At 35.6% G+C, this 24,800-nt stretch overlaps 1 long non-coding RNA gene across 2 annotated transcripts in view; it reads left to right on the top strand.

Annotated features, from left to right (window-relative positions):
- Positions 1-24,594, top strand: part of LOC145677417 (uncharacterized) — a 46,157-nt gene extending 21,563 nt beyond the window's left edge. The window contains exons 5-6 of one of the 2 annotated variants that reach the window (XR_014129822.1): positions 6,452-6,568; positions 24,377-24,594. This is a non-coding gene — a long non-coding RNA (uncharacterized LOC145677417). The remainder of the gene's footprint in view (positions 1-6,451; positions 6,569-24,376) is intronic. The other variant, XR_014129821.1, reaches the window with a different exon arrangement.
- Positions 24,595-24,800: the final 206 nt, after the last annotated feature.

Raw genomic sequence — 24,800 nt, 5'->3', positions numbered from 1 at the left:
GTTACAAATTTTACAGTAGCCCTGTAAAAATACTTTTTTTTTTGGTAAGAAGTTTTCAATTTAATACACTGCTTTGCTGAACATTCAAAATTTATCGGACATATTAATCAGCATATTGAGTTGCTGGCTAAGACACACCAACTTCATTTGCTTTATACAATAATTATTGGTTTTTATAGTTATCGTTGTTATTTAGCAACAGTTAAACTCTCTTCAATGTAAAGTGTTTCGTGCTTATTTTCAATGTTCCGATGTATAGTTATTTCATAAATTTTGCATGACACAACTTATCAATAACTATTACTCTTCAATTCTTATTCTTAAACTTAATATAAGCTGAAATAGTATGTTCATTTTGAATACAACTCTTGAACTTTAACAAATAATTTTCTATGAAATACGGGTTTTTAAAAAAATATGTTTGTCTTTAGGTGTTTATAAAGGAATAATTTTTAAAATCATGAAATACTGAAAATTTCAAATAATATGGTTTTTTTCTTGTGTTCTTGACACCTGGTGAGGGAGTTTTCTACATTTTTATATTGACGTGTGGTTTAACACTACTTCACTTTCAAAGTTGTCTTTGCTGCTAAGAGTGCTTTCATGTTTGATCTTAACGGCATTATACCCAACTAAGACCAGAAGTTTAGTTTGTGATCAGTACAATGGCGTCAAGAGGACGGCGTTCGTGTGTTAACTCACCAAATAGTTTTTGTTATGTGTGTGGCCAGTTTGTAGTTAAAGGACAGTGTAGATCCATTACGCCATCGGTGAAACTAGCATATTATATATATTTCGGATGTCGTGTGGGAGATCAGGACAAAACTTGGGCACCCAACATAATTTGTGCGTCGTGCTACGTCACTTTACTTGCATGGGCCAAAGGGAAACGGAGGTTCATGAAATTTGCTGTACCAATGGTGTGGAGAGAACCCACCAACCATCTGGATGATTGTTATTTTTGTCTCACAGTAGTTAAGGGACATTCTAAAAAAAGCAAATACACAATAAGTTATCCCAACGTTAAATCCGCAATTAGACCTATTCCGCACGGGGATGAACTTCCACTTCCCGAGCCCCCTACCAACTGGGAAGAGATATGGCCAAAAGACTCTGATGATGATCATGACCTTGATGAACCATCGACATCAACATGTACATCCAAGGATCCAACGTTCATCCCTGACTGTGTTCGCGAGCCACATTTCATCCGGCAATGTGAACTTAATGACCTAGTCCGTGATTTGCACCTGACAAAACAAGAGGCGGAACTTCTGGGATCAAGGCTCCAGCAGTGGAACTTATTGGATGCAGAAACGAACATATCAGTGCACAGGAAAAGGCATGTTCAATTTTCAAGCTATTTCTCAATGCAAGATAATGTGTGCGTATGTACGGATATAAATGGGTTGATGGCGGAGCTAGGAATTCCTTACGTTCCAGAAGAATGGAGGTTATTTATCGACGCGTCAAAGGTCAGCCTTAAAGCTGTCCTTTTACATAATGGGAATAAAATACCTTCTATACCACTTGCGCACTCAGTGAAGATTAAGGAATCCTATGACACCATGTCAACTTTGCTAAATCTTATAAATTACAAGGACCATTGTTGGCAAATATGTTGTGATCTCAAGGTAGTTGGTATTTTATTAGGACTGCAGTGCGGTTACACGAAGTACCAATGTTTTTTATGTTTATGGGATAGCCGAGCTGATGACAAACATTATTAAGTGAAGGAATGGGAACCTAGAGTGAATTACGTACCTGGAGAATGCAACGTCAAATACGCTCCTTTGGTAGATCCTAATAAGATATTACTACCACCACTTCATATCAAGTTAGGACTTATGAAAAACTTTGTCAAAGCCATGGACACATCTGGTAAAGGTTTCAAGTATTTGCGAGATAAGTTCCCTAACCTGAGTGATGCTAAGATTTCAGCGGGAGTGTTTATTGGTCCCCAAATTAGGAAATTAATGCTTGATGATAGCTTTGACAGCAAGTTAAACAGTGCTGAGCTAGCTGCCTGGATAGCATTTAAGTGTGTTGTGCGCAACTTTCTGGGCAATAACAAAGCTGAGAGTTACACAGAAATCGTACAGGACATGATACAGAAATACAAAGAGTTGGGTTGTAGGATGTCTTTAAAAATCCACTTTTTGCACTCCCACCTCAGCTTCTTTCCTGCTAACCTAGGTGCTCTCAGCGACGAACAGGGGGAAAGATTCCACCAAGATATAATGACAATGGAGAAAAGGTACCAGGAACGATGGGATCCTTCAATGATGGGGGACTATTGTTGGGGTCTTGTTAGAGAATGCAACATTTCTTACAAAAGAAGGAAGTAGTGTAAGTTTTTGTAACCCAATGGAAGTTTCATATATTGTGATAGTTTTGATTGTCTTTTCATGACCTTTTGGTACATTTGTATTATTGTTTATTTAAATTGTCACACTTGTAAATTATATTGTATTATATTTTATATATGTGTTTGTGGTAATAAAGCAAAACGTTTTACCTCAACTTAAGAGATCTGAAAGCATTACTATAAGGTGCAATAAACAGTACACACAGTATACATACAAACATATTTATTTCTCTAGAAAGAATAAAGCGATTATTACGAAGCTTGGAGGGTTTGTTAAATATGAATCAAAGTATACTTAGGTATAATTTCTATGTTAGTATATGCAAGGGGACAAGATCTTGGGGTGTAAAATAAACGAAAAGGGAAATTTTTGAGGGATTTTCCCGAAACTCCCTCTGTTACGGGAAAATCGTACGTGATGGAGAAAAACCGAGTGCATATTCGAATTCAGCGCAAAAAGTTCAGGTATTTCCTTTTATGTAACAAAACCTTTGTTAACTAGTGTAATTAGTTTCTGTATTAGGGGGCACAAAATTTTTGAACAGCCCCTAAATCGAGTGTTCGTATTTTCTATAGAATAAGAGCATCATACTGAGTTAAGTGATAGTTTGGGTTTGGCTACAGTATATGTAGTTCTCTAGATATAAGGTGTACAAGAAAATGTTTTGATTCAAAATATATTGGATCATTTGATCCAAAAGAAGACCAATGTAAGTATCAACAAGAGTAAGCATTTCGAGTCATGAGATACCTTAAGTTTATGCTTTATTGTATTGTAAATGGGAGGAAGATACAAAAACTTATTTTTAGTTCTGTCACAGAACGTCAATGAAACTTACATGCTGACGTTATTAAACAAAAGAAAATAATACTGTGTTTGTCACTCCTAAGTTTTTGTTCTATATACTGAGAAGTAAATAAAAGATTAGATGAAAGAACATGGATTCCAAGATTGAAACAAACAGAAGTATAATTTGATAACCTAATAGAAATATTTCGAAAGTACGAGTTGATAACAAGAGTTGGCAAAAATAATAAATTTTGACATAACACTTCACTTTTTCTTTTTGTTTTGGTTTAAATTCAATATTATGTTTTAGATTAAGTTATTATATTGTATGTAACTAGGTTTGCTATCTCTTCACTGACGTCAAGGTTATTGAAAAATATGATTGGCCAACTCTTCTGCCACTACCCTAAAATGCTAAATAGTAAATGAATAATCAGTTGATATGTAAAATCAATACATAAATCAAATCGAAACGAAGAAAAGGGCATATGACCACAATTGACGATCTCTCTATGACGGTAAAACTTTTACATGATTTTCATAATTTAGTTTTCCATTTTTCTATAAGAATTTATTATCTGATTGCGAAACATAAATTTCACACTCTCATCAATAGTAGTAGTGTTTAAAAAAACAGACTTGCATTCTCTGCCCTTTCGTGATATCTAGATACGTCAGCATTTGTGTTTGTCACTAAGTGAATACTAAATATAGTGTTCCACTGTCGTCGCATTGCAGTGTAATTTTAACTATTTCAACGGTTACTATTAATTATATGCTGTGTGAAATTTCTGCTTCATTTATAATGTAATAACTTGATTGGATTATTATTGCTTCTTACCCCAAATTTAAACAAAGTTACTTTTCTGCGTCTGAAATACTGAAAAATTAAATACTTCATTTCACAAAAGAAAATCCATAACGAAATAGAAAGCAAGATTTTATCTATGAAATAATTTTATTCTTGAAGAAATCTGGGAAAATATACACTATTTAGAAAATTTTGAACGGATAGATTATTATTATTTGTAAAACAGTTAAGTCATATAATAAGAACTTTAGGAATAATCCTAAAAAATGGATCAAAAGATTGCATTCTTGGTCCAGAATTTTAGGAATGGTAAAAAAAAAAAAAAAAAAAAAAAAAGCTTTAAAAGATTGCGATCTTCGCCAATAATTAGAGTTTGGATCAGGAAGCACATTTTTTGTTGACAGCCCCTAAATCGAGTTTTCCTATTTTTTTTACGGAATAAGCACATCATACCGAGTTAAGATAGTTTGGGTTTGGTCACACTATATATAGTTCTCCAGATATAAAGCGTACAAGAAATTTTTGATTGAAATAGGGCTATATTGGAGTTTTTGGATCAGGGGCCATTAAATTTCTGAACGGCCTTAAATCGAGTTTTTTTTTTTTTGTTTTTGTTTTTGTTTGTTTGTTTTTACGGAATAAGCACAGCATACTGAGTTATGTGGTAGTTCGGGTTTGACTACAGTATATGTAGTTCTCCAGATATAAGGCCTACTAGAAAATCTTTGCCTGAAATATATTGGATCTTTTAATCCCAAAATTGAGTATTGTTATCCTGTAAGACAAATCATTGGAATTGACAGAGTATTAGCCGGGTCACTAATTGACAACAGAGTAACCTATCCACGAATTCCGAGGAACAGTACACACAAGGAACTGTAAACAATGGAATCAAGCCTCGTGCCGCAGATTTAAGCGACAGGATGCATAGTGTAAAGAAGGCCAAGAGTGCAAGTTTTCTGGGTCTTTGTCTCAGCGAGGGGCGCGTGGAAGGCAGTGGATGAGTTTGTTGAAGCTACAGAATCAACTTGTTTGAAGTAAAACAACAGTAAAGCACCTTAGGAGTTCCTGAAATTACAAATAAATGATAGGCATTTATCAATCTCCCTCGGTTTGTATATACTGGGACATGGAGAAACAAATTAGTGAACAACGAAACTATTGTTTTTCATTATTTATTTTAAACAATACTGTGTTCAATACGAGGTGTGATCAAAAAAGACCGAACTTTGCTATAAAATCTGTGTTACTCATTTTACAATATTTTAAGCACTGTTACCTTTAAAGCAGATGGCAATACACTGTTCTTAACGTTCCATTAAATTGTGGAAAGCTTCTAGAATGCACTTTCTGGAACGGCACGCAGGTCTCTCGAAGCATTGTCCTGAAGTGGGGCATAATGGAAGTCTGATATTTAGCCAGATAACTGCGGATGAGGAGCGACGCGTGAGCCGGCGCATCAGCATGGTGAACCATCTAAGTACAACTGTTTGTTTACCATACGTCCATGTGGAACAAATTCATGATGAATAATGCCTTTCCAATCAAAGGACACAACTAGCATCACCTTGGTCTTCGACCAACTCGTACAGTCCTCCCTATATGCTTGCTTAATTCTCTGTAAATTTTTTGCCGAGTTTGTATCAAGATATCACACACCCATGTTGTTCTTCGAGCTCTTTCATTGTCACTTTTGTCAGTAATTCGACGAACAGCTTGTACACGTGCTCACATCAGCGGCTGTAGTTCGTCGATTAACCGTCATAGCGAAACGAGGCAAAAGACCGGTTGTTGTCTAAACCCACCGCTAGGTGTACTCACAAGGGACGGACCTGAACCTGCCATCCGAATGAAACCTAGACCATTCGATAAACATAACAATGATATGTTCATGCATAAAAAATTAAGTGCCATGGACAACTGAATAAGTCCCTGGGGCCCATTAACCCTGTTAGTATGAAGAAAATCGTAGACTCGTAGTGAAATAGCTATTGCATCAACACTGTTAACTGGAAAGTCATGGTTTATAGTTCATTCTCTTCAACATGAAACAAGCTTTCCAGAGGTGCTATGTAGTGGGGCCCATAACGTACTTGAACAGGAAAAATTGGGAGAATGTCGGGAAATTCCCTCCAGAAATTCCTCTCATCATCTTTGGATCCCTCTGGAGTGGCCCCGGGTAAAAGCACACAATCTAAATGTATCTCGAATAATACTATAAAGGATAAGAAATGAGTGTAAAAAGTTTTACATTGATAGACGGAATAGATATGAGGGAAAAACTTGTAATTTACAGTTATAAACCTTAGGGCAGCAGTGCAGGGCAGCAGCCCAATACTAAACAATTGCCTTTGCTCTCTTTAATTGCAACTATTTATTCTTCACTGTTCTGTCACGTGAGATTCAGTTCTTTTGCATTAAATTTGGTCATTGAATTGACTTTGTCCTCTTCAATGGTCTATTCTTTGCTCGTGTGTTTCAGAAGTCTTGCAACGCATGTGCTTTGTAAAGAGTCACCTCTTCAATTCTACAGGATGTCCTGAAATAAAGCTTTTGAAAAGTGCCAAGCTTGGAATTCTTTTCCCGCTTTTGAGATATGGTAAGTTCTTGTCACTTTGAAGATGTCTATATCATGTCATTTTTCCTGTTGGGACATGAGGATTTAGTAACTGTAAGACTAGGAGGGCAAAAGCTAACTTGATGGTTAATAATATTCCACGCTTACTTTTGGACACATGAAGATCTTTCCACGCTTCCTATCTGACGTCATACATGAGTCGAGAACAAAACCAATGAAAGCAGATTGCTCTAGAAACTTGATCAGTGATTAGAGAAAGGGTACTTCGTCTCGGTGTGTATTTTCGATGTTTGAATCAGGAATTACTGAGATGTAGAACAGCAAATGGGTTAGATTGAATCTGATACGGTATTTTAGCTGCAATACCTGCCTATACTAATACCTGTTAGCTGCTACCGTTATTTTGTAATTTCAAGTGTGATGGTTCCTTGCACTGAGTGCCAGTGTTCTATATATTTTTCACAACCTATTAGAATTTATTTTCGCACATGCGAGTGTTGGAGAGCCCCCAATGATAGCAAGTTCCTCTTTAATCAAAATTATGTTTTAAATTTTGCGTCATTTTCCATATGTCAGTTTCGTAGCTCATAATACGTGTTTGGCATTAGCCCGGCATAGTTAAGTTCTTTTGAAATACAATTAGAGAACCGACATTTAAGAAGAATTTGCATTTTTTTTAAAGGGAGCTCTTCATCTGTTTTCGAGGAATCCAAATATACGTTTGCAGAAATTCGAATATAGAATGTATGGACTAAAGAAATGAGACAATGTTAACAAAGCATGCCTGAGCATCTTCGCCGTATATACACATCTGGAACAGGAGCGTCATTTCAGATTTTGCTTGGGGGGGAAACCCCTTGATATAAGCAAAATTTCGCGTTTTTCACTCATTTACTACTACTCTATCCATAAAATCTATATAAATCTCAAACTCAGGGGGGGCAATTGCCCCTCCCTGCCCCCCTAAATGACGCCCCTGGTCTGGAAACAAATGCAAATTATTCGAGAACATAAAAGCAGTTGACACATATTATTTCCTCCACATAGATCGAATTTGTAAATATTCAGTGGTGTAAGGAAGGGGGAACAGCGGGGCCGGCCCCCTCCCAAAGAGGTCTGACAATGTACTTTGGTATTTTGATGTTTATAGTTTTTTAAATATATTTTTATGTTTACATATATTTTTTGTGTTCGTAATTTTTCTATATGTACCTATAACAGCACTTGCCCACCCCAAACACACATCCTTACTACGCTACTGTATATATATAATTACGTCACTCATTTGTGAACAAATTAAATGAATCCGGATGTAGTGTGTCCCTTTATGCCTGAGAGCAGCGGAGAGATGCTTAGTGAGACTACATACCTACCTATATTATTCACTGGAACAACGGATACACATCATGTGTTTTACTAAAAAGAAAAGCGTAATGGATTCGTTTCATGTTGGAAATATTCTCAAAACTATGTTATACGCAGAACAAAAATTCATTGAATTTGATATTCGCTCCGTCCCCCACCATAGTACCACCCCCATGCCGTATGGCCCACTTGCCTGTAAATGTCGATCGTCGATATAGCGACGCGTCAAAGGATTGCCATAAGTGTGCCACTGGCAGCAGGGTTTCGTCGATTCGAAACAGATATTTAGAGTCGGGGTGATGAAATTGCTACCATGTAGCAACAAGGCCTTCATTTTGGTCCGCGCTCCTTCCATTCGCCGCGGAGAATCGCAAAGGGACCAACACGAACTATCGCCAGTCATGTGCATGAGGTTATTATTATGTATTATTTTTTCTAACGAATTGTTCCTAAGTGAGCTACGGGAGTCAAGAGTAACCCCTGCCTCAACATCATGAAGTGAAAAATCGTGAGATGAGTGCGTATAATTGTATGAATTTAGATGGCAACTTTCGCCGATTATTAGAAAGTGAATATGAAAGAACTACGAAATAAAGTAAATAGACGCACGTCATTTTATTATAAAATTACATGGCGAACGCATTTTATCTTATAGCAAACGGTTATCGACGAATATTCACGCTTAAAGGAACACACTAATTAGCCAAATTAAAAATACCTTAGCGATTTATGCCTCTACAAACGAGCTCTTCTTCATTGCCTCGTGGCGAAGTCGGAGGCACAAGCGCCTAGTAATCCAAAGGTTGGCGGTTCGCGCCCATCCTAGGGTACTTTTTAAAACTTTTTTTCACTGTTTTTTTTAGACTCACCTTGATGTAAACAATTCACGCATATAGGATATTTAATATATTTTGGGGGAGTAATTTTGTGGTTCATTGGCGTTTCGTCGTGTGTCTGCCTCTGGTGGTATAATTTTCAAAACGGAATTGGGGCCACCGCGAATCGTCGCTGAGGGCGATTTTTTTTGGCGAGATGTCGCTAGTTGCCCATTGGTAGTCCACCGACGCTTACAGCATGCCGCGGCATAGGGACGTTATATGCACATCATTTTTGCTGCACACATCATATACAACAACAAAAATTATGTTTTAGACCAATTCAGTGAAAACATATCTTGTGTTATATGAAACCTCCTGAAAGAAATGTAATTTACGTAAAAAAAAAAAAAAAAACTGAGACTCAAAAAATTGGCTAACTCCCCCCCCCCCGTCCTTCTCCCATATACGCAGCAAGGACACATGTAGTGTATTATCACGTAGTGAACTACTTCATTTCTTCACATACCGATTTTTTATGAATGTACCCAGGCCGGTAGCCAGCCCAAAAATGGAGGGGGACTCGGCTGAAGTTAGGGGGGGGGGCGATCCAGTTCATCACTATATCATAGTTCATTTGCAAGCCTACCGTGAAAATTTTAGAGGGGGCCCGCAAAAAATTAGGGGGGCCCGGCCCCCCTAGACCCCCTGGATACGGACCTGAATGTACCCCCAAAGGAGGAAATGCAAAAAAACAACGAACTTTACCCTCCCCCTCCGCCTGGTAGTCTCTACATACATAAAATGCGTATCGGCGGAAAGTTACATTTTTCAGGAACACATTGATACCGAAATTATCGTCTTAGCTTAATTAGGGGATGAACTATTGAGATTTAAAGTATTAACGCAATAGTTGAGTCAATGGGCGTTTAAAGACTAAGGCTTAAATTACGGTATATCACGATAAATTATCGTATGGTTGGCAAGCCTGAAAGGGAGGCTAAGTCTTTTTTTTGACTAGCTTGAGCTTTCTCACAAATACGCAGATTGAAAACCGCAGTTTAGTTATAAATAGTTTTCTCATGGATAGTCTTCAGTGCATAGTGATGCACTCCATTGCTCTAAGTTGTTCCCGATAATATTATCAGATTCATTCTCTTTCTCAACATCTACGTCGAAGTACAAAATGTCACCTATAGGTACCAGCACTTATCGTTGTCTTTTTGCCTCACTATTGTTTGAATGACGTAATCACTGTTCTTGTGCATTGTTGCATTGTACTTCCCTGAAAAAGAAGTTCAAAGAATGTCAAGAGATACCTCTCATTTATATAGCTACCGTCTTTTGAACTAATGCATGCTTATCAAAGCTTGAACTTGTCGGTCAGGAAGGTCAAGATTCACATACCATGCAGATAACCTTAGCAGATTTAGTTTCTACAAAATTAACAAACAAAAATAGATAGCATGGATATGCATAATTTTTGGTGTGATAGTCATGTAATTAAGAAAAAAAGTCAGAAAAAGATAAGTTTCAAATTTCAAATCAGTGTATTATCGCCATTTTATTGAAAAATCAGAATGATAAACATGAAGCATCAAATATTATAGAACGAGATTGGAAGAAGATTATTTATCAATTTTACGGTTTTACTTGTTAAATTGCAGATGGAATCGGGGTAAAAGTGGATCTGGAAAGGTAAAGGGACGCATGACGTCACGCCATCCCACGTGCCTGTCTTTGCCCATTATATTTTTTTAGGAAGTGAGGGAACGCCACAGATATTATATTGGAAGTGAGGTAACGGCGTCTCCTAGCGTTACCCCTCACTTTTACCCCTGGATGGAATAGTCGTGTAGTCATTGAATCGAGGTATAGTTTTACATTTTGGAAACTTATTTTAAAGACTAAACCGTTACTATATTGCAATGACGAATATGCTTATACACTAATGTTAGTGTAAATAACAACACTTTAAGACAAGATGACCAGACGTCCCGTTTTAGCCGGGACAGTCCCTTTTTTCAACCGTTGTCCCGTTTTTTTCTGATTCTCGAACGGGACGCCTAAATGTCCCGTTTTTAAGTAAAAATGACCTAGGTGTCCCGTAATTATTATTCAAAATATAAATCGTCAATTCAAATTATACTCTCTTCCGTACCAACACTCGTTGCCAAGGTTCAGCCGTGTCTAGAACTTCTTAATTTTCAAATGCGAATTGAATGTTCGTGGTTCAAGTGGGAATTGAGTGGGAATTCTGAGTGTTCAACTAGTTAAAAGAATTGTTGGGTAGAACGTGCAATCGGGAACCATTATTTGTTGTGGGTACACGTAAAGTTAGAAACGGTGTGTTATCACTCTTACTTGCGTATTTTGTAAATTGAGAACACTGCTGAGTCCCAGAATGCAATCTGGAAGTCAGATATCCCCCCTTCCTCCGTAGCAGATTCGTATGCGTCCCGTTTTCGCAAGTGAAAATTCTGGTCACCTTGCTTTAAGAAAGAATTACGAAAATGTGTTAGAACATACAGGTTTTGTATGCACATTTGACATACGAACAATTACACATTGATTTGATTTTTAGTTTAGCGTCCCTTTCAGCAACGAGGTTATATAAGACGTGGACCTACAGCTCAACGTGGGATTCGAACCACATGAGCTCCCGTCTAGAATCGAACCCGGGTTTCCCGGCGGACATGACGATTCCTAACCGTCCATAAGGTGATCAATGCATTGGATATATATATATATATATATATATATATATATATATATATATATATATTGATCTAGTTCCGGTGACTTCCACCACAGCAGGATCCATAATCTATCTGCCCGAGCGTTGAAGATAAGTTATGCCAGGGCCATATTTACAAACGAGTTTAAAGGTCCCAGTTCAACCAGGGGCAGCATTTTTTAAAAATTAAGATTGAAATGTGGTATAGGGAAAAAAAGGATCTGTCCAATAGACAGAAACTTAAGGAGGATGTATGGTGAAAACGATGTTGGTACTGTATCACAGCGCGACCGAATTTTCCTGTTACGATGCTACTGGTGCTAGAAGGAGCCCAGTTTTTCCGTATAGTCTACAGTGACAATTATAAAATCAAGAACAATTAATCAACTGGTATATATCACATATTTGGCTGAGACTCCAATAAAAATTTCAGAAAATTGCCTGAAATGATGGGCCGTAAAATGTCACATCATCATTCCCTTGAGGTTAGATTTTAAAAAGGATGACCCATACAGATTCAGACACATAAGAATGTTTGATATGATAAGTAATTGTTTAAATATGATTTAAACTACTCACTAAGCAAAACAATATATTTATTGTAAAAGAGTATTAAAGTGTAACAGTTTCACCAACTATCTACTTGGCTTCATTAGACACTATCTAGAGTGTCTGATAAAGCCAAAGTAGATAGTTAGCGAAACTGTTACACGTTCATACTTTTTACAATGAATGCATTGCTTTGCTCAATCCGATTTAAACTACTCACTAAGCAAAACAATATATTTATTGTAAAAGAGTATTAACGTGTAACAGCTTCACTAACTATCCACTTGGTTTCATTAGACACTACCTAGAGTGTCTGATAAAGCCAAAGTAGATAGTTAGCGAAACTGTTACACGTTAATACTTTTTACAATGAATGTATTGCTTTGCTCAGGGAGTAGTATAAATCGGATTTAAGGATACTAATAAACCAAAGCTTGTACAATGGTTAATTATCTAAAATTTTCAAAATGACTTTATAAAAGCAAATCAGTACTGGATCGAGACATGGCAAAATTGTTGGCCATGTGCTGTCCTCCGAAACTCGTATTTTATCAGATATCCGGATTTTCTCCAAAATCCACATTTTCTCTGATATACGGAATTTTATCCGAAATCCGGATATTTCCGATTTTCGGATAGTCTCCGAAATTCGGATTTCTCTGATTTTACTAGCCGGCATCCGGATATTATAAAATCTGGATTTAGCCATCCCTAGTAGAAACATACTATGGCATTATATTTGACAGAAGTCATTGCATCTGCTCGTCAATAAAATTTTATGAGTTTTACAACAGTTAATCTTTCCCAGTGTGCAAGGTACGTCACGTTGATGAAACTTGTACATCATTGTGTGTATGTGTGTGCTTTTTTTCTTATCATTCATATCACAATTCTTGTGTTTAAGGATACAAATCACATTAAAAAAATAGGTAAGTGATGATAACAATAAGTGCTTTACGTAACCGAACATTATAATGGGACTGTGCTTACGTAACCTGGCAATCTTTTTCGTTAAACGTAATAATAATAATATTTGAGGTTAATATTAGTAAACACAATAGACAATTAGCAGTAGCTAAAGTAGCCAGAAACGTATAATAAACACAATTTTGTTATAATTCTTGACTTAAATATTGACTTGCATCTGACAATGGTAGTGTCGAATACTGCAGTTTAAAAGTAGATATGCACGGTGGCTTTTTGTCAATTTTGTGTTGATTTCTGTAACTGACTCGGCGATTAGATAAATAGTATCACAAGAATATTCAATAAAGTTAACAATTTTTGCACTTTGAAATAATGTTCACAGTAATTAATGTGGCTAGTGGCTCTCAACCGTATTTACCTGGCGCCTCCTTCGTGAATACGGCATATTGCCATCCCCTTTCGTGAGCCCTGCATACTTCACGGTCCCTCCTTACTACTCGTTGGTTTGATTCCTTTTGCTATTTCAGATTCAAGGTTGAATTGTCAAACCTCTATATATGAAAGAAGATATCCTAACTGATCAGAGATAAAAGCGAGGGGGAACGCGGGAGGAGGGCGTCCCCCTACCTCCAAAAAATATGTACAGCGTCCCCCTGTTCCTAAAAATTACAATGGACAAAGATAGGCAGGGGGACAGCGTGACGTCAAGCCGCTACCTGCTGTCCTCATACCTTTTCAGATCCACTTTTTCCCCTGTAACTGACTGATCAACTTCCACGCCAAACCACTTAAATTAAAAATTTGAAATTTTGACAGTGCATACAATTTCTAGGAGGAAAATAGAATAAAGAATTTTTTCTTTTTTCTTTTTCTTTTTTCTTTTTCTTTCTTTTCTTTCTTTCTTTCTTTTTTTTTTTTTTTTTTGAAATTTGACGGGGAAATGGAAGTGGAGTGGCAATTATTACATAAAATGTCAATATTTCCGAATATCCGAAGGGTAGAGATTTGAAATTCGGTATATGAATTTCCCATTTAAAATAATGAGAAATGTTTCACATTTTTAAAAAATATTTTCCGTAGAAGGGAAGAAGAAAGGTGGAAAGAAAAAAGGGTGAATTTACATTTCTTATAACAGGATGAACATATCCTGAAATCCCTTAAGATTAGATACATATTAATTAAAGACGTATCGTTTCTTGACGTTTCCCTGAGAAAGGAAGAAAAAAGGTTAGGGATTGCTTTTGTTATAAGACGATGGCCAGAGATATGTTAAAATTACAAGAGATTTGAGACCGTGTGTAGGCCGAGGAAATGTGGGGGGCCTAGCGGCGAAGTCACCAGCTAGCTGAAGGCTATTTCTCAATAATACCAAGTGAATTTCCTTTCACAGTGTGATACTACGATAGACTTCCAAACTATGAGAATTCAATACTCAAACTTGAAGTACTATATACTCAAACTTATAGTAAATTTATAACTACTGGTTTCAATAGATTAATAAGATCAAAGATAGAATTTGATCCTCGGACTCTGAATCCATATCAGAAAGGCATTACCCGCTTTTTTTTATAGATTTTGTTCTATGGCGATAAAGGTTGAAACCAAAAATCATTAATTTGATCCACTTCCTTTTTGAATAGATGGATAAGGCAGAAGATAGAACTACTCTTGTGTTACGATACTCTTGCACTTGGCGAACTGAATCGATTGTAAAAAAAAACTACATCTCGATATCTCTTACCGTTTTACGTCTACGGAAATCAGTATTGAGTCCGGAAGTAGTAGTAAATTTCAACTATTTCCGGTTTTGGCATAGTGTTGTGGGTTGTGATGGTATGTTCTCTTGATACCCTGAATTGATTGCAGAAAACAGCTTATCTCTATTTATTACTATTTTTGTTCTATGGCGATAAACGCTGAAACCGTCTTTTGATCCACTTTCGGTTTAAAATAGAGAGTTAACGGAGAAGGTGGAATCTATTCTTGAGATGCTGAATGGATTGCAAGAATACGCATCTTGGTATCTCTTACCATTTTTGCTGTGATATCTGTCCGATGGTTGGACAGACGGAGGTACAGACAAAGACGTTCTGTAAGGCTTCCGACATTTATGCATAGCTTAGTTTGAAAGTCTACTTATTCTCACCAATTTTATATTTATTTCCAGGAAAACTTCTGCATACTATTTTAGTGCATTATTATTATTATTATTATTATTATTATTATTATTATTATTATTATTATTATTATTATTATTATTATTATTATTATTATATTTCTAAACTATGCTATGCATAAGTGTCGAAAGTCTTATAAAACGGCTTTGTCCATCCGACCGTTCGTATGTCGAGATGTTATCAGAGCAAAAACTCTGTAAAAGATTTCAAGATGCGGTTTCTTGCATTCGATTCAGCGTCTCAAGTTAGAGATCTGCACAGGCCGGAATTTCTAGCCCGGCCCGTGAATTTATAATGTAAGGCCTGACCCGAGTCTGAAATATGTCTCAGCATTTAGGCCCGAGCCCGACCCGAGTTCGTGCGATAATCAAATGAGCCCGAAATAAGCCCGAATTTACAGAGACCTAATAATGAAAGCAAAATTGCATTTTTATTTACAGCAATTAGAGATTTAATTTTGAAATTGTGCTTTAAAAGTTCTCCAGAAAGAAGGCTCCAATAAATATTGTTGTATAGTATATTTACAAAGATAGGCCCGAGAAATATGGTTGTATATTTAAAAATTTACGGCCCGAGCCCGTACTCAAGGATCTCAAGGATATTAAGTGTAGTTTCCTTCTCCTCCGTTAACTTTCTACTCAAACTGGAAGTGATTCAAATTAGCCTTTTTGGGTTTCAACATTTATCGTCATAAAACAAAACGACAACGTTTGTTTTGTTAAGCGTGATTGTAACGTATAGTGTAGGGAGGGACAGTTTGGACGGATCAACTATTAAGTGATAAATAGTAAATACTCGTAGAATCTGCGTCGTATATATATAGTTACTAAAAGATAGATGTATAATATGAAAGTAGTGTTATGATACGTTGTCTTTTATCCGGATATGTGCTCTTTTTTCGAGTCTTAAAAATGGTCCGGGCAGATTTTCAGGAAAATAAACAAATGTCCTCTTTTCTTGGAAACACAAAAAAAAAAAAAAAAAAAAAAAAAATGCTTATGCCTCAATGTCATAGAACTGAATAACACAGATGAAGATGATTGTCAGATTGTATTTAGTATTTTTGGTTGGTTGGCGGTTGGGTGGTTTGCTTCCATAATAATATTGAACTTCAATAATTTTATTTAAAAATGTAAACATAAAAACAACAGAAAATATTTTAATGCGAGTCTAATACCTGTATTAAGCCGTCTACTTATGCTGTAGTTTAAGAATTAAAATTATAAAGATGATAACAATATACAACACAAAACTTTAGTATAAATGAAACGTGATGAAATATTAGGTGAATGATGAATGAAGGTGAATTACACATGCAAATTCAAGTTGAAAAATATAGATCTTGACCCAAAATACTACATTAATATTTCCGTAATCGATAGTTTATAAAAGTTTAGATTTTTTCTATGCCATTCAGAGACTTCTCGAGCAATATATACGGTATTTGTAAAATCTTAACTGTGTTCTCTTCTTTAAAGTCTGTCATATGGTAACCCTAATCAAAGTGAGAGTAAAATAGGTCACTGTTTAGTGAATAATTACACGAATGATCATTTTTAAACTTCATTATTTTCACAAAATTATATAAAGTACAAGGTGAAGTCAAAGAGTAAAGGGAAAATGAAATGAAATCTTTGAGTTTTACATCCCACTGTTACGCCGGTTAAGCTAAAGGAGACGGTGATTGTGAGAAATGAATGAAATGGTGGAATGAAGAAAGTGGGAGGAAACGGGAGAACCCCGAAAAAACCCACGAGCACGGTGTTTGTCCACCACAAAGTCCACATGGCGCGTGCTGGGATCGAACCAGGGACCCCAAGCACCAGAGGTGAACGCTCTACCACTAAGCCATCGCGCCACCAAAAATGTAAAGGGACCTAAGGACCTAATTTCTTGCACTAAGGTTTGGTAACACAGCTAGTATCCAGCGCTGAATTAGTGTCGTCTGCAACACTTCTATGCAACGTGTCACTGTTAATCCCGCATTTATCGTTGGAGTGTAGCAAACAGTTAAACATGATAGCTTCATTGGCGATCTACACCAAGGAGAAAATGAGGGCACTCATTCGCTTTTTGTTTGCGGGAGGTGTTAAACCTGCAGAAACTATTCGTCAAATGCAAGCGCAGTATGGGGACAGCTGTTTATCGCAAAGCAAGATCTACGAATGGATAGAGCGTTTCAAATAGGGAAGAACTTCTTTATGTGACGAGGAAAGATCGGGCAGGCCATCGACATCAACGAATGAGGACAATTTGAAAGTCTTTGAGGGTATGGCGATGGGAAACAGACGAATCACAGTGGACGAAATCATCACCAGAAGTTAAGAAATTTAAATGTCAACCATCAGCTAGTCATTGATGGGGTGCACAATTGATTATGGGTGCAACCGCAAAACTTTTTTCCCGACAGAATCAAAAGCTTGGGAAACATTGGGAAAAGTGTATTGAAGTTCAGCGAGTTTATGTAGAAAAATAATGTATGTTTCAGTTTTCTATCATTAGAATATATGTACCTTTTCTCGTCTTTTTACTTTTTGACTTCTCCTCGTATATGTATAAATGGTAAAACCATTAATTTCATTTTATGCTCTTATTGCACAATATGTCTAGTAAGAGAAATACGAATCAATTATATGTGCCAAATTTAATGGTGATGTTTCAAATTATTTTTCAAACAGATCGGAAATCGATATTTGATATGGAATGTGCATTTTTTTTTTTTAAATACATGTTTGGAAACTGATTTCAAATATTTCCCCTTAGTATTTCTTTTGTATTGAGAATTACACTGAAAATTATTTATGATGTAAATCTGTTTTCGTCACACTTTCGACGCTATTTCAACGACAAAAAATGACCTATTCGTGTTATACGATGAATTCATAGCCCTTTTCTTTCTTAAAAAAGTCTTGCTACTTTTTTCTATCTTTTTTTAAGAAATCTGAAGCCTATCGACAGAAAAAATTACCCATGTACCCCTATACATAGTTTGGAAGTCTAATAGAAATAGGATGAAATGTGTTTCTATATGTTTTTATGATGAGTTTTCAAACAAGTTTGAATGATAACAAATAAAAATATTTTTTAAAACTATTTTAGAGATTTCGGATTTAGATTTCTGGTCTTTCGGCATCAAACTATTTTAGAGAACAAAAGTCATTTGGGAAAGGGGAAAATCTAAATAATGTGAGGGAGATGCACAGGAATACTCTTTTGGTGTATGTATAACATATATTGAAAATTAGCAAACTGCGAACTGTAATACATTGGCCCTTGGCCGAAGGAAAGACATAGAGGATCATTTTTTCGATGTTACGTGCTAAAGAAGCGTTGCACCAGAGTGACACATAATTGCAATTTGTCTTACCTCAGGTGGAGACTTCTCTCAGAAGGTGACAAATACTGATTTGTCATATATTTGTCAAACACTGGAAGCAGAAGCGCTCAGGTCATAAGGACTGGGTTGCAATCGTCAACTTTACAATTCTCTTCCATAAATTCACCATTCTTTCCTCCAAATTTACAATTCTCTGCCATAAATTAACCATTTCCCCCAAAATTAATCAAACTTTCCCCCAAATTTACCATTGTCTCCCACAAATTCACCATTCTTTCCCATAAATCTACCATTCTTTCCTCCAAATTTACAGTTATCTTCCATAAATTCACCATCCTTTCCTCTAAATTTACCATTCTTTCCCATAAAGTCACCATTCTTTCCTCCAAATTTACCACGATCTTCCATAAATTCACCATTCTTCCCCCTAAAATTATAAATTTCTCCTAAATTTATTTTTCTCCCCCCAAAATACAATTCTCCAATTTAATTATCTCATTTTCAATGAAGAGAAAATATGTCCCCCAAATAATCTTATGAGCGCATCCTGCATCCTAAAGCCCACCTGTTGGGGCTCCGGTCTGAAAGAAACGCTTTTTTGAGGCAAAGGAAGTAATGTTTCCACTTAAATTAACACCTCAGATTCATTTGGGTAACGCAATATGCCAAACTGCAGTTAGTTCTCAGTATACAAAAGTCTGTATGTAATATTGAAGTAGTATTAAAAGGGTATACTAAAAGAAATTTCTGTACTATCATATCGGACTTTCTCCAGCAATAAAATAAAACAGCAATGTAGTGCTAGAAGTAGCATCTACAAGTACGTAAGCATACAAAGTATAGTTTCTATTACATAATGTACAAAGAAACTTTGGCAGCACAGCACTATTTTAAGCTATTTCAATTGTTATAATAAAAACATTGACGTGCGTAAGAGACGTCGTTAAATCGCGTTTTCTCGCATTCAAAAATCTTGATCGTCTGCTTGTCATGGACAATATAAGATTGAATGCAAGAACTAACAACTGCTTGGGACGAGAGGATCTTAAAGATCAAACATACATTGGCCGTTATACCACTCGAAGTCGAGGCTATGGCGGATAACACATTTCATTCACATTTTCTACGTATTTTACTATCAAATTCTTAAGCATTGTTCACGAAGAGTGTAGATAACGCTTTTATAGCAAGTACCAAGATTATATTCTTTTTCATTAAGATAACTATGCATGGTTATTATACAACTCTGTTATAATTATTTTCTTTAACACCACGTTTTCCACTCCTTGTTAAGTTACCTTTAGCATTTCCTTCGGAGATTTGTTTTAACATAAACCTTAAGGTTCAAACTCCTTTCTTCCGTTACTCTTCCAGTCACGCACGCACATACACATACAAATGTGATTAACATAAATTAGGACCAGACTTAAATCGCGTGAACCAATTGTTTTCAATTGGACCCCTTTGTCTAAGGTACGATTCCATTGGACTTGTCTAAGGTATAAGTTGACCCATTCCGGAACAAATATTTGACAATATGCTTATGCATACCCATTTATCTGTGGGTGACTTACGAAGTGAAGAACATACCTGTTATCAGACTGATTTACAAAAAACTTTATGTTGCAACTTAAATTATAGTTATATTTCAAAACATTACATAACTTATTTTACTCCTATTGATATTTTTCTAACTCCTAGGTCTGTGATTTCCATTTTCACACCATAACTGCATGAGTCACATATGTCCTTTTATGATAAATTAAATTTCAGAAAAGTATCATTTCCATCAACACAAGAACAAACAATTATTTTAGTTAGGACATATCCCATTCAAATAAAAAATGTTCAGGGTCATACTTACTGGGATAGAAAAACTAAGATAATTTTAGTACTGCTAAAACCATCAAATCAAATTGTTTTTTAAAAGCAATATCTTAGTTTTAAAGATTTCTCAGTGCAGAGAAGAAAATAAACTCCATGAGCATGTACGACAAGAACAGAAACACTAGTGAGTTATTTTTCTTACAACCACTTCTGCTAAGATCAGCCGTCCTCATCTCAGCTGAGTTTTTAAATTGGTATTTTTTCCTGAGATTTGCAATTCCAATAGCTGGAAACTTGTATTTTATTTACTTATTTTTGTAACCAACGTACAGTGTATTCATTATTCAAGAAACGGAAAAATGAATTCCGGAATTTTAACCACCCTGTTGAACAAAAAAGATTCCTCCTGGACAAGATGTAGAATTCCTGGTTAATACCACCAAAAACCGGGTAGAGGTCTGCACAGGCCGAAATTTTTAGCCCGAGCCCGGCCCGTGAATTTATAATGTGAGACCCGACCCGAGTCCGAAATATGTTTTAGCATTTAGGCCCGAGAACTGCCCGAGTTCGTGTGATAATCAACTGAGCCCGAAATAAGCCCGAATTGCAAAACTTAATAATTAACGCAAAATTGTATTTTTATTTACAGCAATTAAAGGTTTAATTTTGCAGTTGTTTTAAAAGTTCTCCAGAAACAACGGTACAATAAATATCGTTGTACAGTATATTTACAAAGTTAGACCCGAGAAATATGGTTGTATCTTTAAAAATTTACGGCCCGGGCCCGAAGTGATATATGCCTTGTAGGTCCGAGTCCGGCCCGCGGGCTCGGCCCAAGCTCGTGCAGACCTCTAAGACCGGGACAATTGGGATGCCTAGGTTAATAAGCCCCGCACTAGTATAATCTATTCTTGGTTGTGAAATACACCTAAAAATATATTGCAATATACGCTTTTCTTGACAATCTCAATGACATTGGTTTGTAGAGAAAGGATTGTTTTCCAAATTTAAACTGGTCAGAACTTAGTAGACCCATTCAGCAAGATCCTTCGAATAATTCGGCAATTTTTCCACTGATTCTGAAATGAAGAATAGGAGTTCCAATGTAGACAAAATTCTAAAATGCTTTGCATAGAGAGAGAAAAAAGCAAGAAACGTAACTTAAAAAAGGACTAATAATGACAGATTTTTAGTTAATGAATATTATTTTAGAAAATAAAAAAAATATAACTGGTTTCCAACAGTGCACTAAATTTTTCATTTTTCCTGAAGGGAAAACTTTTCAAAACAAAATTATATATATATATATATATATATATATATATATATATATATATATATATATATATATATATATATATATATATATATATATATATATATATATATTGTTAGTTACTTGTAGTTTTACATTGCACAATTTTATCTTAAAATGTATTTTGACCCATCTGGTGGAAATGCTGTGTGTAGTTTTAAGTACTTTCTTCAAGTATCCTACATAGACAATTCGATAAATTGTATCGAGTATTTCTTTGTTGTAAGTATTGTATTTCTTTGTTTGTTACAATTTCTACTTCTGGTTAATACTAAATTTCGGATATTGAAACTGAATAATAGGAAGAACGAACGGATACACAAAATGGGTAATATTTCTCTTCTTTCAGCACGTTATTGCCACTAGGATTCGAACTCAAGACGCGCGCTAGCCACTAGACCAATGACGAGTCTGGTTGATTTAGGAAGTGCAATTGCGTTTACGCATATCATGTGCAAAAACCACTCAACTTTTTTTTTTTTTTCGAACAAATCAAATTTATCGAATTGTGATTGTGAGTCACGAAATCAGTATATCCATAAGTGTAAAACAACTATATAGGTATTTCATAGAACCTTCTTTCTAAAATATTCCTTTTATATTCGTGTAATCTAGTTCACCTGAAAACACATGAAATAGGATAATAATCGAATCGTTTCAACAATTACAGCTGATATTTTTAAAAGATTAATTTTATCATATTTTACATATAGAACAGAACAATCTTACAAACAGTAGCATAGCAAGGATTGTTTTTAGGGAACAGTAATGTGGTTTTAAAATTTTAAGGAGCGTTTTTGTTTTGTGCGCTTTGCTAAATAAGGAAAAATTACACACAAACACTAATTATACGAATGGTTCGGGGGAACATAATGGAATGTCCCATTTTCTAACTTTTCAGTAAACTAGAAAAGGTTTAACATTCTGATGCAATTCAATGGAATGAAACGTATCAAATTTCTGCCATCTACAGATACACTTTCGAAACTACTGTTCTATGGTTTCATCCCAACATATTCCACTTAATGTAATAACTCAATTTCATCGGAAGTAGCACTAACCATTATTATGTTTCCCCGAGCCGCTCACATATTTTTACATGTATACATTGTTCTTTATTGTTACGTACCACTACATATTGAGCGACCGTGGTTCAGTAGGTACACTCATGCCCAAAATGATTGTCGCACATCTATAACTGTCTTCTTGTAAGAATATAATTTGATAATAATTTTGCTGGATACTATGTGTATAATCGGGAAATGTATATTTGTGGTAAATTTCATAGGAAAAGAATTATAAATATGAAAATTAGAATGAGTAAAACAAAATGTTTCCTAAATGTACAAGAAAGTTTTATTTTCCTTTTATTGTTCTTATTTACTGCTCTTTTGACGTGAAATTTGCCACATACATGCCTTTGCTGATTATACACGTACTAAGAGTATAAGAAATACCGGGCGAATTTGTTATCAACTTATATTCCTACAACAACATATTTATAGACATGCGACAATAATTTTGGACATGAGTGTACATCATTGATTTAGCATTAGGATTTTCAGGTAAAGTAAGTGAGTTCTATTATATACAGAGTCGGATTTAGGTTTGGTGGGACCCTAAGGTATTGAAGGTAATGGGGCCCTTAAGTATAAAAATGAACGTAGGTACCCTATATACAGAAATTAAGACTCTAAGTGACATTTTAGGAGGCAGGCTAGCGAAAGGGGACCCATTACTTATATCATAGGAGTCTACGCAAGATGAAGCACTGTTGCTATATGTAGATTTTATTTTATTTATTATTTTTCTTACATTTTGTATATGTACATTTAGTTATTTCTTTTAATTTTTGCCCCCCCCCCCCAAGAGAGTAGGCCCCTAAGTTAAAGCTTGTTTAGCTTATACGTAAATCCGACACTACTTACGAATGACACCCGAGGAATAAATAGCAGTAACTTTCAGAAATGCAAACAGAACATACGTTAATTGCCGCAATTTATTCATTTTTCTGAATACCAAGTGATAATTTATATCCAACAAAAGCATCACCCTGTATATGTTTTATCCAAGCAACAACCAGATATGCTGGCTAGATCTTCTACACATCATGAGGGATAGCAAATGCACAAATTAGTTGAGAAAAAAAACTTGTTGTTCTACAAGAACCACTTTAACTATTACCGTAATAATGAGACCACGTAACCCTCATCCTCATTTCAAAATGTATGACTTCTATCCATCATTTCTTTAATTTTGTTAAAACTTTCTTATTTGGTATAAAAATGTTGTTAGGTAAGTTTTCAACAATATAGAGGAGTTTGCTGCAGTACCGGACTGTCCCCAGTGCCGGACAGTAGTAGTTTTAGCATTCTGGTGCTAGTGAGCAGTAGCTGTTCTATATGCATCTGTAACATTTATCAACAGGGGCAAATGTTCGGCGCCACTTGTCTGTCGTACGCGCCAGTCTCAAGTAAATCGCTAAAAACTGATCTTCGTTGCTGTTTTGCATTACGCATATAACTTTTACAGAAGATTTTCACCCTCTTCACGTAAGAGAAGGAAATTTATTTTACTCTCATAATATTTCTTAATAATTAAAGAAGCGTACAGTGTGAAAGCATTAATTTAAATTTTCATAGTCTTTAGTTGGTAATAATGTTTTCTAATAGATCGTGTGGTCCCAGTACTGGTCACTCCGTATGTTCCCAGTACCGGACAGAAGAAATTACCTAATTAGTCTTAGTTGAGAAGATATTTAGCATGGAATTTATTTTCAGGGACTTCGTACTAGGATGGCTACATTCAAGAATGGGAAATGGGATGAAGAAAGTATGAAGAAGAAAGCTGTGGATAGTGTGTTAGCGGGGAACTGTAGTGTTCGGAGAGCTGCTGAACAATTTGAACTGAAAGTACTAATATAGCTCGTCCTGTTAGCTGACATTGTAGGACCTGGATAATGTAATACTTATTAACATAGCAAATAAATTGTATTTGACAGCTACAACATAACATTTGCTTGCATATTCACAACCGCTCCTCGGTTTGTTATTTATAGTAATCTGTCCGGTACTGAGAACAGTTTTTTGAACAACACCATTTTAAGCGTTTTAGAAAATCGAATAATTTCATGTTCAAATCTTATAATAAAAATGTTCTTGTCGTACTATATTATTATCAATGTTGTGATAATTATCAATGTGT

Source organism: Thermobia domestica, unplaced genomic scaffold, assembly GCF_964235325.1.
Source record: "Thermobia domestica unplaced genomic scaffold, izTheDome1.hap1.1 HAP1_SCAFFOLD_856, whole genome shotgun sequence".
In the NCBI taxonomy this organism is placed as follows: domain Eukaryota; kingdom Metazoa; phylum Arthropoda; class Insecta; order Zygentoma; family Lepismatidae; genus Thermobia; species Thermobia domestica.
This window is presented reverse-complemented; position numbering and strand designations above follow the sequence as displayed.